Here is an 18,821-nt window from a genome sequence, read left to right as displayed (position 1 = left end):
TCCGCGATGATGTTGTAAACTATGGAACAGCGTACATGTATCAATTTCAGGTAAGGGACCGTGGTCCGGAAACGACAGAGTCGGAAGGTAGAAGCGAAAATGATTATGATACCTCTGATGGTGGTATACATGTACCGGTACTGTTGTTGCTAAGACTGTATGGTAAGCAATCCCTAAGAGCGTTTAGGTGTATAGGTTGGAGTAACAATTAAACTATTCCAAAGCAGATACCGTACTGTGAACTGACATGAGCAGTTCTGGTGTGCAGTGTCTGTGCTGGAATTGCACCTGGTGAAGGAACTTACAGACATCATTTTCGTGCGTGGACAGGCAAATGGAAGTAGCTGAGGCGTGTAAAGAGTGTACAGGACCAAATATCCACTTAGAAGATATTCGACTCACACCATGTTTCGAGGACTGTTCCAATAGGGAAATTGGTACCACAATCCAACGACCGAGGAGGAAACTGCACGGACTCACGAGTTAGAGTGGATGAGGTACCTGCAATCAGCACTCCATCACCTACGCGTGAAATGAATGTTTCTCAGAACACTGTGTGGCAAGTACAGGGTTATTACAAATGATTGAAGCGATTTCACAGCTCTACAATAACTTTATTATTTGAGATATTTTCACAATGCTTTGCACACACATACAAAAACTCAAAAAGTTTTTTTAGGCATTCACAAATGTTCGATATGTGCCCCTTTAGTGGTTCGGCAGACATCAAGCCGATAATCAAGTTCCTCCCACACTCGGCGCAGCATGTCCCCATCAGTGAGTTCGAAGGCATCGTTGATGCGAGCTCGCAGCTCTGGCACGTTTCTTGGTAGAGGAGGTTTAAACACTGAATCTTTCACATAACCCCACAGAAAGAAATCGCATGGGGTTAAGTCGGGAGAGCGTGGAGGCCACGACACGAATTGCTGATCATGATCTCCACCACGACCGATCCATCGGTTTTCCAATCTCCTGTTTAAGAAATGCCGAACATCATGATGGAAGTGCAGTGGAGCACCATGCTGTTGAAAGATGAAGTCGGCGCTGTCGGTCTCCAGTTGTGGCATGAGCCAATTTTCCAGCATGTCCAGATACACGTGTCCTGTAACGTTTTCTTCGCAGAAGAAAAAGGGGCCGTAAACTTTAAACCGTGAGATTGCACAAAACACGTTAACTTTTGGTGAATTGCGAATTTGCTGCACGAATGCGTGAGGATTCGCACATTGTGTCTGCTCACTTCACCATTAAGAAAAAATGTTGCTTCATCACTGAAAACAAGTTTCGCACTGAACGCATCCTCTTCCATGGGCTGTTGCAACCGCGCCGAAAATTCAAAGCATTTGACTTTGTCATCGGGTGTCAGGGCTTGTAGAATTGTAAACGGTAAGGCTTCTGCTTTAGCCTTTTCCGTAAGATTTTCCAAACCGTCGGCTGTGGTACGTTTAGCTCCCTGCTTGCTTTATTCGTCCACTTCCGCAGGCTACGCGTGAAACTTGCCCGCACGCGTTCAACCGTTTCTTCGCTCACTGCAGGCCGACCCGTTGATTTCCCCTTACAGAGGCATCCAGAAGCTTTAAACTGCGCATATTATCGCCGAATGGAGTTAGCAGTTGGTGGATCTTTGTTGAACTTCGTCCTAAAGTGTCGTTGCACTGTTATGACTGACTGATGTGAGTGCAATTCAAGCACGACATACGCTTTCTCGGCTCCTGTCGCCATTTTGCCTCACTGCGCTCTCGAGCGCTCTGGCGGCAGAAACCTGAAGTGCGGCTTCAGCCGAACAAAACTTTATGAGTTTTTCTACGTATCTGTAGCGTGTCGTGACCATATGTCAATGAATGGAGCTACAGTGAATTTATGAAATCGCTTCAATCATTTGTAATAGCCCTGTAGTACGGGAAAAGCTGCCACACCCCTACCGTCCACAGATTTTGACTCCTGTTGACTTCGGACCTCGTATTGTATTCAGCCAGTGGTTCTTGCAGCGCCTTGCAGTCGATCCTCACTTCCCCACTTGTGGACATTTCACCGATGAAGCTGTTTCACCAGCGGCAAAGTGCTAAATAATCGCAATTGTCGTGTTTGAGCGAATGAGAATCCCCACACTGCAGTTGTGAAGAGCTGTCAACACAGAGTATCAGTTAATGCGTGGGCAGGCTTAGTCTATGATTGCGCTCTAGACCCGTTCTTCTTCCTCCCCACTTAAATGCACCAGTATACACAATGCTTACCAGAGACGTACTACCTAGGTTCCTGGAAGATATCCCGCTTGTTGAACTTCGTCCTGAAGTGTCGTTGCACTGTTATGACTGACTGATGTGAGTGCAATTCAAGCGTGTGGTTCCAACAAGATGGAGCCCCACCTCAATTTGGACTGAATGTTCATGGATACCTGGATCACACATTCCTTGGCAGAGGAGGTCCTATTTCGTGACCAGCACGTTCACCTGATCTCACCCAACTTGATTCTTGTTGTGAGGCCATGTGATGAGACGCCTGTCGACACTGAGAAGGGTAAACGCTTCCTGCTATATGGTTCAAACCACACTGCAGGTATTAGAACGGTTAAACAGAACTTTCTACGACGATGCCGTGTCTGCACTGATACCGGGGACGCTATCTCTAACGAATGTTGTTTATGTAGCAGGTTGTGAAACTTGTGCAGGTAGATGGATTTCATTATTTCTATACCGTACAATTCCGAGTTTTGGTCTGTCTGATATCAAGTTATGTGCTCCGTTACTAGTCCATCAACGAGGGATGTTATCTGAGGGTAGTGCGACGTATTCAGAGGGAATTCTGTACTTTATGATCAGGTTCAGAAGTTCGGACCCTTAATCCGAGCGCTGCGCGACGTTAAGGCGGAGAGATTTTCGCTTATATCTTTCGAGTGGATCCTCTCCAGACTTGGGTACTTTAAATCCAATTGATAAATTTCCGGGCCGGCCGGTGTGGCCGTGCGGATCTAGGCGCTTCAGTCTGGAACCGCGTGACCGCTACGGTCACAGGTTCGAATCCTGCCTCGGGCATGGCTGTGTGTGATGTCCTTAGGTTAGTTAGGTTTAAGTAGTTCTAAGTTCTAGGGGACTGATGACCACAGATGTTAAGTCCCATAGTGCTCAGAGCCATTTGAACCATTTTGATAAATTTCCCCCTCTCCTTCCTCCCCGAAAGTTTGTTACATCGTCACGGAATTGCCCTGTAGATTTATATTCCGTGCTTCAGCCGTTCCAAACCACATGTCTAAACCATTTATAAGTTCGTTTAAAAGTTTAACCATCGTTTCTCACATGACATAATAGTCACGCGTTTTCCACTGATAGCTTTAGTTGTCATATGTTGCATATATAGTATACAGGGTGGTCCATTGATAGTGACCAGGCCAAATATCTCAAGAAATAAGCATCAAACGAAAAAACTACAAAGAACGAAACTCGTCTCGCTTGAAGGGGACCAGATGGCGCTATGGTTGGCCCACTAGATGGCGCTACCATAGGTCAAACGGATATCAACTGCGTTTTTTTTTAAATAGGAACCCCCATTTTTTATTACATATTCATGCAGTACATAAAGAAATATGAATGTTTTAGTTGGACCACTTTTTTCGCTTTGTCATAAATGGCGCTGTAATAGTGTGGTGTGCGTACTGTAAGACCTTCAGTACACACACCATCAGATTATTTGACTTGTCGCTCTAACGAAGTAGGCGAGTGTCAGCAATATGTCTCGTGGTCTTATCGTGGCGAGTTTATCTTCTGCCGTTAGATCAGACGATAGAAATGCCACTTGCACGCTTAGAGTAGCAGATTGACGGTGACCAACTTCAAATAGAAGTTGATTAATTTTCACACACATTTATTAAAATAATAAAAAGCATAGACATTACGTAACTTGATTCTGGATGCTGTTTACAATTGACAATCTGAAGTTCCTTTGGTCTTGGTACGTTAATCTTATTCTCACATGTCTCTGATACTTGAATATGGTAATCGTATTAGGCGCAGACTGAAACTTCACTATAGACTGGTACAGACTAATGCAGACTGGTACAGACAAATGCAGACTGACTAATCGGAGGTCTGTATACTCGTTATAATACCTCTAGCGTACAGGTATCACTGCGCGAGTGTGATCCAAGAGGAGAAAGGGTTCTACGTCAGCAGCAATCTCATTGGCTGTGTTACATATTAATACGCGGATCGGCGGAAGCAGAATTTGGTCCGTCTCTAAGGCAGCGCCATCTCGTAGTGCGGAGACGGACGAGCTCTGCGCCTGCGCTGTTGTGCTTAGAGGGGCGCGCTCTAGTGGGAAAGTTGTGTACGCGCTGACTATGCGGAACTATTTACACAACAAATAGTCACAAACATATAAGTACTTGGTATCACGTAACATTCCGCCACTGCGAACGGTATTTGCTTCGTGGTAATTACACGTGCTAAAATGGACCATATACCAATTGCGGAAAAGGTCGATATCGTGTTGATGTATGGCTATTGTGATCAAAATGCCCAACGGGCGTGTGCTATGTATGCTGCTCGATATCCTCGACGACATAGTCCAAGTGTCCGGACCGTTCGCTGGATAGTTACGTTATTTAAGGAAACAGGAAGTGTTCAGCCACATGTGAAACGTCAACCACGACCTGCAACAAATGATGATGCCAAAGTAGGTGTTTTAGCTGCTGTCGCGGCTAATCTGCACATCAATGCAGACAAACTGCGTGAGAATCAGGAATCTCAAAAACGTCGGTGTTGAGAGTACTACATCAACATCGATTGCACCCGTACCATATTTCTATGCACCAGGAATTGCATGGCGACGACTCTGAACGTCATATACAGTTCTGCCACTAGGCCCAAGAGAAATTACGGGACGATGACAGATATTTTGCACGCGTTCTATTTAGCGACGAAGCGTCATTCACCAACAGCGGTAACGTAAACCGGCATAATATGCACTATTGGGCAACGGAAAATCCACGATGGCTGCGACAAGTGGGACATCAGCGACCTTGGCTGGTTAATGTATGGTGCGGCATTATGGGAGGAAGGATAATTGGCCCCCATTTTATCTACGGCAATCTAAATGGTGCAGTGTATGCTGATTTCCTACGTAATGTTCTACCGATGTTACTACAAGATGTTTCATTGCATGACAGATTGGCGATGTACTTCCAACATGATGGATGTCCGGCACACAGCTGGCGTGCGGTTGATGCGGTATTGAATAGCATATTTCATGACAGGTGGATTGGTCGTAGGAAGCACCATACCATGGCCCACACGTTCATCAGATCTGACGTCCCCGGATTTCTTTCTTTGGGGAAAGTTGAAGGACATTTGCTATCGTGATCCACCGACAACGCCTGACAACATGCGTCAACGCATTGTCAATGCATGTGCGAACATTACGGAAGGCGAACTACTCGCTGTTGAGAGGAATGCCGTTACACGTATTGCCAAATGCATTGAGGTTGACGGACATCATTTTGAGCATTTTTGCATTAATGTGGTATTTTCAGGTAATCACGCTGTAACAGCATGCGTTCTCAGAAATGATAAGTTCTCAAAGGTACATGTATAACATTGGAACAACGGAAATAAAATGTTCAAACGTACCTACGTTCTGTATTTTAATTTAAAAAACCTACCTGTTACCAACTGTTCATCTAAAATTGTGAGCCATATGTTTGTGACTATTATAGCGCCATCTATCACAATGCGAAAAAAATCGTCCAACTAAAACATTCATATTTCTTTACGTACTACAGGAATGTGTAATAAAAAATGAGGGTTCCTATTTTAAAAAAACGCAGTTGATATCCGTTTGACCTATGCAAGCGCCATCTAGCAGGCCAACCATAACGCCATCTGGTTTTCCCCTTCAAGCTAGACAAGTTCGTAGTTTTTTCGTTTGACGCTTATTTCGTGAGATATTTGGCTCGGTCACGATCAACGGACCACGTTGTACATCCACAGCAAAACATACATAAGGTTTCCATCATCTATACACTGATATTTATCATAACAATTCTTGGAGTTTGAAGTATGGTTAAAACGACTTGATTCCAAACATTTACCAAAAAGAAATTTAAATTTACGAGGAAGTACAGCAAAGAATCCGAACTTCAGCCTCCTCTTTAAACAAAGCCTTCAATCGTGATTCCTCTTGAAAGGGCGCAGGCAACTCCCCGGCCGCTACGCGCCGTAACGACAGCTACCGGCAGCTTCTCTTGGCCAGGAATGCCCTTTTCGCCAGCGCTAGTCCGCTTTTGATGTCCTCCTTGCTCCATCCGTCATTGGCTATTTTGCTACATAGGTAGCAGAATTCCTTAACTTCATCTACTTCGTTACCATCAATCCTGATGGTAAGTTTCCCACTGTTCTCATTTCTGCTACTTCTCATTACTTTCGTCTGTCTTCGATTTACTCTCAGTCCATATTCTGTACTCATTAGACTGTTCAGCAGGTCATGTAACTCTTCTTCACTTTCACTCAGGGTAGCAATGTCATCAGCGAATCGTATCACTGAAATCCTTTCATCTTGGTTTTTAATCCCACTAGTGAATATTCTACTTATTTTCATCATTGCTTCTTTGTTGTACAGATTGAACAATCTTACACCCTTTTTAATCCGAGCACTTCGCTCTTGGTCGTCCACTCTTCTTATCCCCTCTTGGCTCTTGTACATATTGTATATCACCCGTCTATCCATATAGCTTACTCCCATTTTTCTCAGAATTTCGAACATGTTGCACCATTTTACATTGTCGAACCCTTTTCCAGGTCGACAAATCCTATAAAAGTGTCTTGATTTTTATTTAGTATTGCTTCCATTATCAACCGCAAAGTCAGAACTGCTGTTCAGGTGGCTTTACTTTTCCTAAAGTCAAACTAATCGTCAAATACAACATCCTCAAAGAAAGAAGGAAAACTAATGTACACAACAAAAATACAGAGATCTCGCCATGCCGTTGCAAAAGAGCGTATGACATGAACAATACAAGTCTGGGTAAAGTGGTCTCACGAACGAGATATCTCAAATCCCCGTATAAACGCAGTGTCGTATTTGTCAATGATCCATCTAACTTATTTCTAGAAAATAAAACCCCCGAACTTCCTGAAAGGAAACTACACCGTAAGTGGTTATTTATTACAGGCGCAGTTTGGACTTAATGTAGCAACTGTGGATGCAATAAATAACTAAACTCCGTCCGAACAGGCCATGAAGGCCCAACAGTACCTACCAACCGCTGTGTCATCCTCAGCACACAGGCGTCACAAGGGCTGAGTGCACCCCGCATGCCAACAGCGCTCGACAGACCGGACGGTCACCTATACGAGTACTAACCCAGCCCGACAGCGCTTAACTTCGGTGATCTGACGGGAACCGGTGTTACCACTGTGGCAAGGCCGTAGGTGGCTGTAATGAAGAATCAATTATAATTTTACAACTGTTGCTGCATCTGTCTACAGTCATTAGGTGCCCCTTTGTACGAAACACACTGTTGTGACTTAGAAAAATAATATCTCAGTGACAGAATACATAACCAAGCAAGAATTTTTATAAATTATTGTAAAATCAAATAAAACCTAAGCCTGTATTCATTGTAGGTATGTTGTGTTGTTGTTGCTGCTGTTGTCTTCAGTCCTAAGACTGGTTTGATGCTGTTCTCCTTGCTAGTCTATTGTGTGCAACCTACAACCATTTGAACCTGCTTGCTGCATTCATTTCTTGATGTCTCCAGAAGTGTATTATACCAATCCCTTCTTCTAGTGTGCTTTACCAATCCCTTCTTCTAGTCAAGTCGAGCAATAAATTTCTTGTTTCCTCCCACCAGAGGTTCGAGTCCTCCCTCGGGCATGGGTGTGTGTGTGCTGTTCTTATCATTAGTTAGTTTAACTAGTGTGTAAGTCTAGGGACCGATGACCTCAGCAGTTTGGTCCCTTAGGAATCCACACACATTCGAACATTCAACAATTTCTTGTTTGCCCCAATTCGATCCAGTACATCTTCACCAGTTATTCGTACTTCACAGTGCAACACAATCAAAGAATCACTTTTTCGAAATCCAGTAATTCCCACCCACTGTGTTCGTTCAAGTTTGAAATTTGGCTCAAAAGTGCATGAAACCCTTCCTCTGTAACGGTGCAAAAGCGAGACACCCAACGATGTAACACTCTTGCTCAAAGACGCTTCAAACAAGTATGTACGAGGTGTAATGTGGGTCAATGATATCACATGGGCACCAAATTTCACCACAATTCTGCCGAATGCCACCGTGGACGTGTTATATGTTCGGAAGGTCCTCACACCTGCTCCTAACCATATTTCTCACCTTCTTTTGACGCCTCTGCGATGGAGGTGAGAACCGAGGTGCCCAGCGTTAATGTCGTGCAGTTTTCTTATGAGGGGCCAATTAAAACATTCCAAACACGATGCCTCTCAGAATCGGCTCGAAAAGGCTGCAGGCGGTGGCATAAAGGGCCTTCATGAAACCCCCTCATTATCGGGGGCACTGATTCCCACTCATTTCGTTGAGAAAAACGACAATTCACAGTGCTATGAGCAACAAGAAGACATTCTTCACAACCTTTGGCACTTCTGACACCCTTGAGAGTTACAGCCCTGTCGAGCTGTGTCTCCATCAAACGCGATTGCACCCATTTGGAGCACAGTGAGACTGCAATCTTTCCTCTTGTGTACAGGTTGGAACCGCTATGGACCGTTCAAAACCATTCAATGAAATTTGAACGTGATCCACAGCAGCTAAGAGTGCTTATAGTTTCTCAGTGCTCCTGTTTTTTTCCTCCTGTGGCGTGATTGCGGAGTGATGCTGACTGACACATGTGTGAATAAAACGGCAAAGAGTTCCTCTAAGAGTCCTCGCCAATTCGGCAAAACCGTCGGAGCCCCCCACTCACTTCTGTTAGGAAATTTAAAAATGTACCTCTCCAGATAGAACCAGTGATGAAGTGCTAAGCGCCTGCAGGCGGGCTGCACTGCTACTCTTTCCCTGCGACACTGCTGTTCTTGCATCTGATAGCGGGGCATCCAGTTTCGAGAGTGTCAAGGGGGTAGCCGGTCTGCAGGCGCCTAGCATGTCGTCACTCATTGTGTCTGTACATTTTCAAAATTCTAAAGAAAGTTTGGGGGGGGGGGGGAGGTGCCGCCAAGAATGTTGCCAACCTGGTGATCTTAAAAGGACCCTTTACCCTTTTTTAATGCATATGTCAATGTCGCATCCCCTGTGACCACGCCACAGAAGGACACAGAATGGGAGTACTGAAAAAGAAAAGAACTCTTAGCTGTTTCGGATCATGTTCAAATTTCGTCGAATGGTTTTGAATTGTCCCTAGTAGTTCCAACCTGCACAGGAGAATAAACATTATGGTCGCACTGCGCTCCAAACGGGTGCGATCGCGTTTGATGGGACTGCAGCCACAGAGTGTCACTAGAGAAGGGTTGTAACTCCTGAGGGTATCAGCAGTGTCAGATTGTGGAGAATGTCTTCTTGTTGCTGGATTCATCAGAAAAAATGACGTTTTGCCATTCGTACACCCAGGTTCGTCGTTGAGTACACCATCGCAGGCGCTCCTGTCTGCGATGCAACATCAAGGGTAACCGCAGCCGTGGTCTCCAAGCTGATAGTCCATGCTGCCGCAAACGTCGTCGAACTGTTCGTGCAGATGGTTGTTGTCCTGCAAACGTCCCCATCTGTTGACTCAGGGATCGAGACGTGGCTGCACGATCCATTACAGCCATGCCTGTCATCTCGACTGCTAGTGGTATGAGGCCGTTGGGATCCAGCACGGCGTTCCGTATTACCCTCCTGAACCCACCGACTCCAAATTCTGCTAACAGTCATTGGATCTCAATCAACGCGAGCAGCAATGTCGCGATACGATAAACCTCAATCGCGATAGGCTACAATACGACCTTTATCAAAGTCGGAAACGTGATGGTACGCATTTCTCCTTCTTACACGAGGCATCACAACAACGTTTCACCAGGCAACGCCGGTCAACTGCTGTTTGTGTATGAGAAATCGGTTGGAACGTTTCCTCATGTCAGCACGTTGTAGGTGTCGCCACCGGCGCCAACCTTGTGTGAATGCTCTGAAAAGCTAATCATTTGCATATCACAGCATCATATCCCTTTCGTTAAATTTCGCGCCTGTAGCACGTCATCTTCGTGGTATAGCAATTTTAATGGCCAGTAGTGTATATCCTCTCTACTTCTGCCATCGACAGTTATTTTGCTGCCCAAACAGCAAAAGTCATGTGTTACTTACAGTGTCTCATCTCCTGTCCTAACCGCCTCAGCATCCCTGAATTAACTCGATTAAACCCCATTAGCTTCGTTATACTTCCGTTCATGTTCGTCTTACAACCTCTTTTCAGGACTCTATCCACTCTGTTCACTTTGCTATAATTACAGTGCCATCAGCAAACCCCAAAGTTTTAATTTTAATTCGCATTCCAAATTTCACCTTGGTTTCCTTTACTGTTTGCTCAATGTACAGACAGAATAACACTGGGGATAGGGCACAACCCCGTCTCATTGTCCTCTCAAGTACTGCTTTCCTTTCATATCTTCGATTAGATTAGATTAGATTAGTACTTGTTCCATAGATCATGAATATGACACTTCGTAATGACGTGGAACGTGTCAGGTTAATAAAAGGTGTCTATACAAGATATTACATTACACAAAATATTACATGACACTTAATATTTTTAATTTTTTTGTGGGGGTTGGGGAAATTACCCATTTACTATACATCCAAAAATTCATCTAATGAGTAGAAGGAGTTGTCATTAAGAAATTCTTTTAATTTCCTTTTAAATGCTATATGGCTATCTGTCAGACTTTTGATGCTATTAGGTAAGTGACCAAAGACTTTTGTGGCAGCATAATTTACCCCCTTCTGAGCCAAAGTTAGATTTAACCTTGAGTAGTGAAGATCATCCTTTATCCTATTGTTGTAGCCATGTACACTGCTATTACTTTTGAATTCGTTCAGATTGTTAATAACAAATTTCATAAGCGAATATATTATCTATTGTGAGGCTACAGTGAAGATCCCTAGCTCTTTAAATAAGTGTCTGTAGGATGATGTTGGATGAGCTCCAGCAATTATTGTGATTACACGTTTTTGTGCAATGAACACTCTTTTATTCAATGATGAGTTACCCCAGAATATGATGCCATCCGACAGCAGAGAATGAAAATAGGCGTGGTAAGCTAATTTACTGAGATGTATATCGCCAAAATTTGCAATGACCCTAATAGCATAAGTAGCTGAACTCAAACGTTTCAGCAGATCCTCAGTGTGTTTTTTCCAGTTCAACCCCTCATCAATGCATACACCTAGAAATTTTGAATATTCTACCTTAGCTACCGATTTCTGATCGAAGTCTATATTTATTAATGGTGTCATTCCATTTACTGTGCGGAACTGTATATACTGTGTTTTGTCAAAGTTTAATGAGAGCCCATTTGCAGAGAACCACTTAATGATTTTCTGAAAAACATCGTTTACAATTTCACCAGTTAATTCTTGTCTGTTGGGTGTGATAGCTATACTTTTATCATCGGCAAAAAGTACCATCTTTGCATCTTCGTGAATATAGAATGGCAAGTCATTAATTTATATTAAGAACAGCAGAGGACCCAAGACCGAACCTTGCGGCACCCCATTCTTGATTGTTCCCCAGTTTGAGAAATCACTAGTCTTTTGCATATTATGTGAACTTCTTATTTCAACTTTCTGCACTCTTCCAGTTAGGTATGATTTAAACCATTTGAGCTCTTTCGCATTCATACCACAGTACTCGAGCTTATCTAGAAGTATTCCATTCTTATAACCTCAATCTGATTTCTGTATGAATTGTAAATAACCTTTCTCAACCTGCATTTGATCTCTGCTACTTTCAGAATTTCAAACAGTGTTTTCCAGTCAACACAGTCAAAGTTAACTTAGTTTACAAGAAGACTGGTTTCCTGTTCTGTGGTTATCGAGGATGTAAAAAAATATGGAAACACCAAAAACACAACATATTAAAATGTCTAATACGATTTTAGATACCTTTGACATCCAAAAAGCCTTGCAGTCGACTCGTAATGGAAAAAATACAGGGCCTGTACGGCTTTGAAGGGCATATTAAGCCATCCTTCCTGCAAAATGGTGGCAATCCAGGTAACGATGGTGGAGATGGGTAACGATCACGCACCCTTCTCTCCAAAGTAGACCACGAAGGATCAATGACGCTGACATCTGGTGTCTGCCGTGGCCAGGGCAGACGCGACAACGCATCCTCGCGCTCAGGAAAACACTCCAGAATGATGCGTGCTGTGTGAACGAGGTTCGTGTCGTCTTGGAACACAGCATCATCGTCGATGAAGAAACATTGTACCACGGGACTGACCTGGTCAGCCAAAAGGGTCACAAAATCCCTGGCACTAATGCGACCTTGTATAGTGACCATGGGGTCCATGGAATGCCAAGGTATGGCTGCTGTGGCGTTCGCTGTGTTATTCGGTGGTTTGGTATTTTATTAATTTGTAAATGAAAATGATAATCTTATTTTATTACATTGAGTAATTACTAAATAATTTTTCTCCCGGCTAAAGATTTGGTCAAGTTGCTAGAGAACTCCAAGTTAACGTCGTGTTAAAGTGTTGTCTATAAGTTGTGTAAGTGTCACTAAATCACAGTTCATACAACAGATTCTATACAACTATTGATTATGATGGAAACAGTTGTCTTTAGCAAAATGATCATTAAAACCACCGAATATCAACCGCGCACAGCACTGACGTATGTTACCTGAAACAATATTCTTCGCAACTCGTGCTTAATTAATTTCGGCTCCATACATCAGCTAGAAACGTTTGTTATAAAGATCGTGCTATGAGCACTGTTTTTAAAGAACCAATCTGATTCGAATTATTTTCATTCGATTGAGTTCGGGACCACCGGTGCACATTTATTTTTACACATTTTTATTACCTTCGGCATTTATGTCAGCAGAGTTGCGTAATTTGAATTTGCCGCTGAGATAATTGTTAAGATGACGGCAGACAATTGATAGAGACTTTCTATTGTTAGAGCAAATAGGATAAGTATTTGAAATGCTTATTAAACTTTACTTTCGTATTGTGCACTATTTAGACTTCATCAAGCAAACATTTGATTTTTTTCTAAGGAAAACACAGACAAAAAAAACGCGATACAAATCGCTATCATCAATGGCTGCGCTCCTTGCAGCGGAAAGAAATAATTAACACAGATAATGCTTACTGAGAGAGGAATTAAAGTTACAAATAATTATTCACTCATATTTATAATAATAATGAACTCTATTCTCAAGTAATAATTAACAAATAATTACAATTTCTTAACAGACCTCAGTTTGATATGCGTCTTGCGTCCTGAACCTACAAAAGCCAACCAACAAAAGGTAAAAACAACGGAAGACAAACGCAGATCATAAAAGGAATTTACAATTATCATTGTCTTTGTATGATACACATCGATATGTCCAATCACATCATAAAATATTATATAAATAATTAACATTTATTTCGCAGTTTTTTCATATGTCGGACAGATAATGTTTATAACTGTTAGAGGCATAATTTCCTCTCGTCGCACTGTAGCTAAAATTTATCACGTGGATGTTACACTGCCCATATCATCACCGAACCCCCGCCATATTTCACTCTTGAGACGTAAACTGTGCCAGAAGTTGGAAACAGTATAAACAATACTCATCCGACCAAATTATTTTCTCCAATACCTACATAGTCTACGTTTTATTTCTTCGGCACCTTGCATTCCCGTTACGGACATTTCCCAGCTGATGGAGTTCCTTTTGCGTTGTTAGTGTCGACAGAGCTTGTGAACTCGACATTCACTTCTGCAGCGATTTTTGCAGCTGTCCTCCTCCTTATTTTTGGTGACAAGCCTCTTCAGTCACCATCTGTCACTATCACCAACACACACTTTCGTCCGCATTGAAGTCACAGTGGATGGTGTTTTCCCGCTTTCTATCTGATATACACTCCTGGAAATTGAAATAAGAACACCGTGAATTCATTGTCCCAGGAAGGGGAAACTTTATTGACACATTCCTGGGGTCAGATACATAACATGATCACACTGACAGAACCACAGGCACATAGACACAGGCAACACAGCATGCACAATGTCGGCACTAGTACAGTGTATATCCACCTTTCGCAGCAATGCAGGCTGCATTCTCCCATGGAGACGATCGTAGAGATGCTGGATGTAGTCCTGTGGAACGGCTTGCCATGCCATTTCCACCTGGCGCCTCAGTTGGACCAGCGTTCGTGCTGGACGTGCAGACTGCGTGAGACGACGCTTCATCCAGTCCCAAACATGCTCAATGGGGGACAGATCCGGAGATCTTGCTGGCCAGGGTAGTTGACTTACACCTTCTAGAGCACGTTGGGTGGCACGGGATACATGCGGACGTGCATTGTCCTGTTGGAACAGCAAGTTCCCTTGTCGGTCTAGGAATGGTAGAACGATGGGTTCGATGACGGTTTGGATGTACCGTGCACTATTCAGTGTCCCCTCGACGATCACCAGTGGTGTACGGCCAGTGTAGGAGATCGCTCCCCACACCATGATGCCGGGTGTTGGCCCTGTGTGCCTCGGTCGTATGCAGTCCTGATTGTGGCGCTCACCTGCACGGCGCCAAACACGCATACGACCATCATTGGCACCAAGGCAGAAGCGACTCTCATCGCTGAAGACGACACGTCTCCATTCGTCCCTCCATTCACGCCTGTCGCGACGCCACTGGAGGCGGGCTGCACGATGTTGGGGCGTGAGCGGAAGACGGCCTAACGGTGTGCGGGACCGTAGCCCAGCTTCATGGAGACGGTTGCGAATGGTCCTCGCCGATACCCCAGGAGCAACAGTATCCCTAATTTGCTGGGAAGTGGCGGTGCGGTCCCCTACGGCACTGCGTAGGATCCTACGGTCTTGGCGTGCATCCGTGCGTCGCTGCGGTCCGGTCCCAGGTCGACGGGCACGTGCACCTTCCGCCGACCACAGGCGACAACATCGGTGTACTGTGGAGACCTCACGCCCCACGTGTTGAGCAATTCGGCGGTACGTCCACCCGGCCTCCCGCATGCCCACTATACGCCCTCGCTCAAAGTCCGTCAACTGCACATACGGTTCACGTCCACGCTGTCGCGGCATGCTACCAGTGTTAAAGACTGCGATGGAGCTCCGTATGCCACGGCAAACTGGCTGACACTGACGGCGGCGGTGCACAAATGCTGCGCAGCTAGCGCCATTCGACGGCCAACACCGCGGTTCCTGGTGTGTCCGCTGTGCCGTGCGTGTGATCATTGCTTGTACAGCCCTCTCGCAGTGTCCGGAGCAAGTATGGTGGGTCTGACACACCGGTGTCAATGTGTTCTTTTTTCCATTTCCAGGAGTGTAAATCTTCTATCTGGTGCCTCATGACACACCAGAAACTTCCGCTCTCTCGGTTACAGAGGCACACACCATACTAGCACCACCCATTTTTCGAGGTTCAGATGCACTCAGCTTCGACATGATGCACTCACAACCTAACGGAGCATTGTCCTCATCATGGCTGACACTTGCAACGTGTTGAGGACAATGCACAGGTTTCGTTCGTGGTCAAATACTTCCACGAGTGCTAGTTCTGCAAGGTTCGTAGAAGAGCTTCTGTGAAGCCAGGAAGGTAGGAGACGAGGTACTGGCACAATTGAAGCTGTGAGGACGGCTAGTGACTCGTGCTTGGGTAGCTTAACCGCCGGCACTTTAGCTCATCGTGTTCGACCAGTGGATTAGCTACCCCTTGTAATAAAAAAAAAAAACTGAGTGGACGGATCAACGAAGAACCTGAACAAGCGTCGTTAGACGTCCGCCCCGAACAAATACAACGACCAATAACGAACAAAAAACGAGATCAACAAAAAAAAGTCGGTAGAGCACTTGCCCGCGAAAGGCAAAGAGGTCCCGAGTTCGAGTCTCGGACCGGCGCACAGTTTTAATCTGCCAGGAAGTCTCAGGCTATATCAGCTTGGAATATGTACATATCTGTCGTTGAGAACTTTTAAGGGAATTGCACAAATATGCTAAAAGAAGTAAGTGTAGAACATTGTACGAAAGTATGTGCACAAGTTAAAAATATTTAAAAGGAACATCGGCGTAGTGAGGCTGTGATGCAGTAAGAAACTGAAAGTGTTCTCATACAGGTTAGATTTGAAAGCAGTGACGACGACGAAAGTGACCAGGACGCAGACGTTGTCCCAATCATTTCATCGTATGGAAGTTCTGCTGATGCCTCAATACAGTCTATTGACACAGTTCTCCCAAACAGTTGATCGAAAGGAAGGACTAATTGTGAGTGAATACAATCTATTTACACAGTCGACGATGGAATTTTGAAGATCTGCCATAGAATTTATGACTGCAAACACCACTCAGTACGAAAAAGTAATGCCTGTTTTTAAGATTTACAAGTATGCGATATAACGCTAAAATTTCCTTCAGCAGTGGTGTGACAACTAAGTCTAGAAACACTGTTGCCGTTGCTTAAACTTTCGTCAGACGAATTGTAGTAGTCCCTCGAGACAACATGCGTTCCAACTCAGCAGCACTGGAGCATAAATATGCAACCGGCTAATGCTGGAAGTATCTTAGAAGAAAGATTAAGAAAAGGCAAACCTACGTTTCTAGCATTTGTAGACTTAGAGAAAGCTTTTGACAACGTTAACTGGAATCCTCTCTTTCAAATTCTGAAGGTGGCAGGGGTGAAATACAGGGAGCGAAAGGCTATTTACAATTTGTATAGAAACCAGATGGCAGTTATAAGAGTCGAGGGGCATGAAAGGGAAGCAGTGGTTGGGAAAGGAGTGAGACAGGGTTGTAGCCTCTCCCCGATGTTATTCAATCTGTATATTGAGCAAGCAGTAAAGGAAACAAAAGAAAAATTCGGAGTAGGTACTAAAATTCATGGAGAAGAAGTAAAAACTTTGAGGTTCGCCGATGACATTGTAATTCTGTCAGAGACAGCAAAGGACTTGGAAGAGCAGTTGAACGGAATGGACAGTGTCTTGAAAGGAGGATATAAGATGAACATCAACAAAAGCAAAACGAGGATAATGGAATGTAGTCAAATTAAATCGGGTGATGCTGAAGGAATTAGATTAGGAAATGAGACACTTAAAGTAGTAAAGGAGTTTTGCTATTTAGGGAGTAAAATAACTGATGATGGTCGAAGTAGAGAGGATATAAAATGTAGACTGGCAATGGCAAGGAAATCGTTTCTGAAGAAGAGAAATTTGTTAACATCGAGTATAGATTTAAGTGTCAGGAAGTCGTTTCTGAAAGTATTTGTATGGAGTGTAGCCATGTATGGAAGTGAAACATGGACGATAACCAGTTTGGACAAGAAGAGAATAGAAGCTTTCGAAATGTGCTGCTACAGAAGAATGCTGAAGATAAGGTGGGTAGATCACGTAACTAATGAGGAGGTATTGAATAGGATTGGGGAGAAGAGAAGTTTGTGGCACAACTTGACTAGAAGAAGGGATCGGTTGGTAGGACATGTTCTGAGGCATCAAGGGATCACCAATTTAGCATTGGAGGGCAGCGTGGAGGGTAAAAATCGTAGAGGGAGACCAAGAGATCAATACACTAAGCAGATTCAGAAGGATGTAGGCTGCAGTAGGTACTGGGAGATGAAGAAGCTTGCACACGATAGAGTAGCATGGAGAGCTGCATCTCCAATCTCAGGACTGAAGACCACAACAACAACAACAATGCTGGAAGAACGCTTGGTTGTCTGTCATTCAGGGGAACGCTGAAGCCCAAACAACAGTGCCTGCAACTGAACAACATTATCAGTATAGCGATTGATTCAATCTTACGTTCACATGACCACACAGCACACAGAGAAAATACTGGCTGCTTGTCTCACGTGAGCACCGAACATTAGGAATATTTATGATGATGTGAGCATGTACTGCACACGTCGCCAAACATTGAATGGAAATGTAACATGACTTTGGCATGAAGCTGTTGTTTACATTTTGCACTTGTAAGGCAGAAACTTGAAGATTACAGGTAGTTGTCCTGTTTTCATACTTATTTTGTAAGCAGCAAATATGGGGATCAACTGTTTTCGCTACGAACTCAAACTGAAATAGCCTCAAAGGAGGGAAAGAAGAACGCTTAGGGACTCACCTTGCGCCGTACTTAAGTCAACTGGCCAGGGGAAGAACCTTTGCTGACGATGAAAATCCTGTTCTTCGTATCTGGAAGGTCACTCCATAGATATCCCTGCTCTGTGACGAGTACTAAAACGCGAGCCGCGGTTCTAGGGTGTGGCCTTATGTCGAAATGAATCTGGCGGCATTGTTTCTGCGACCCGTTAAAGTTTACGTCATCGAGGTACAACCTCGATTAGAGAAAGGAGAGGAAGAAACAAACAAAAACTCTCCTTCAGTTGGTGTGATTTAGGGCAACTTAAATCATTGCGCAAGGAATCAGTTTCAGCCACTCTCCACAGTAAATTTGCTAAGTCGAACACCCGCGTACTTAGAGAGAAGCTGCGTGTGACTTCAGGTCAGCTGAGATCCTGTCGCTTAGTCACCATTTACATTTACATAAATAAAACGTAGTCTGCAGATGCATAATACCAATTCATCACGTTGCTTTTTGGCGAGATTCTGAAAAGAAACTTCCAGAATTTCTGACAAAGGGGATGAAAACAGGTAACGTAAACTTTACAAAGAAG

General features: G+C 44.0%; 1 pseudogene; it reads right to left on the bottom strand.

Moving 5' to 3' along the window:
* Nucleotides 1-7,302: 7,302 nt before the first annotated feature.
* LOC126420251 (5S ribosomal RNA) lies at nucleotides 7,303-7,420 on the bottom strand (annotated as a pseudogene).
* Between the last annotated feature and the right edge of the window lie 11,401 nt (nucleotides 7,421-18,821).

The sequence above is a fragment of the Schistocerca serialis genome, chromosome 9 (assembly GCF_023864345.2).
Source record: "Schistocerca serialis cubense isolate TAMUIC-IGC-003099 chromosome 9, iqSchSeri2.2, whole genome shotgun sequence".
NCBI lineage: Eukaryota > Metazoa > Arthropoda > Insecta > Orthoptera > Acrididae > Schistocerca > Schistocerca serialis.
Note: the sequence above shows the minus strand (reverse complement) of the source record. Positions and strands in the feature narration are given on the sequence as shown.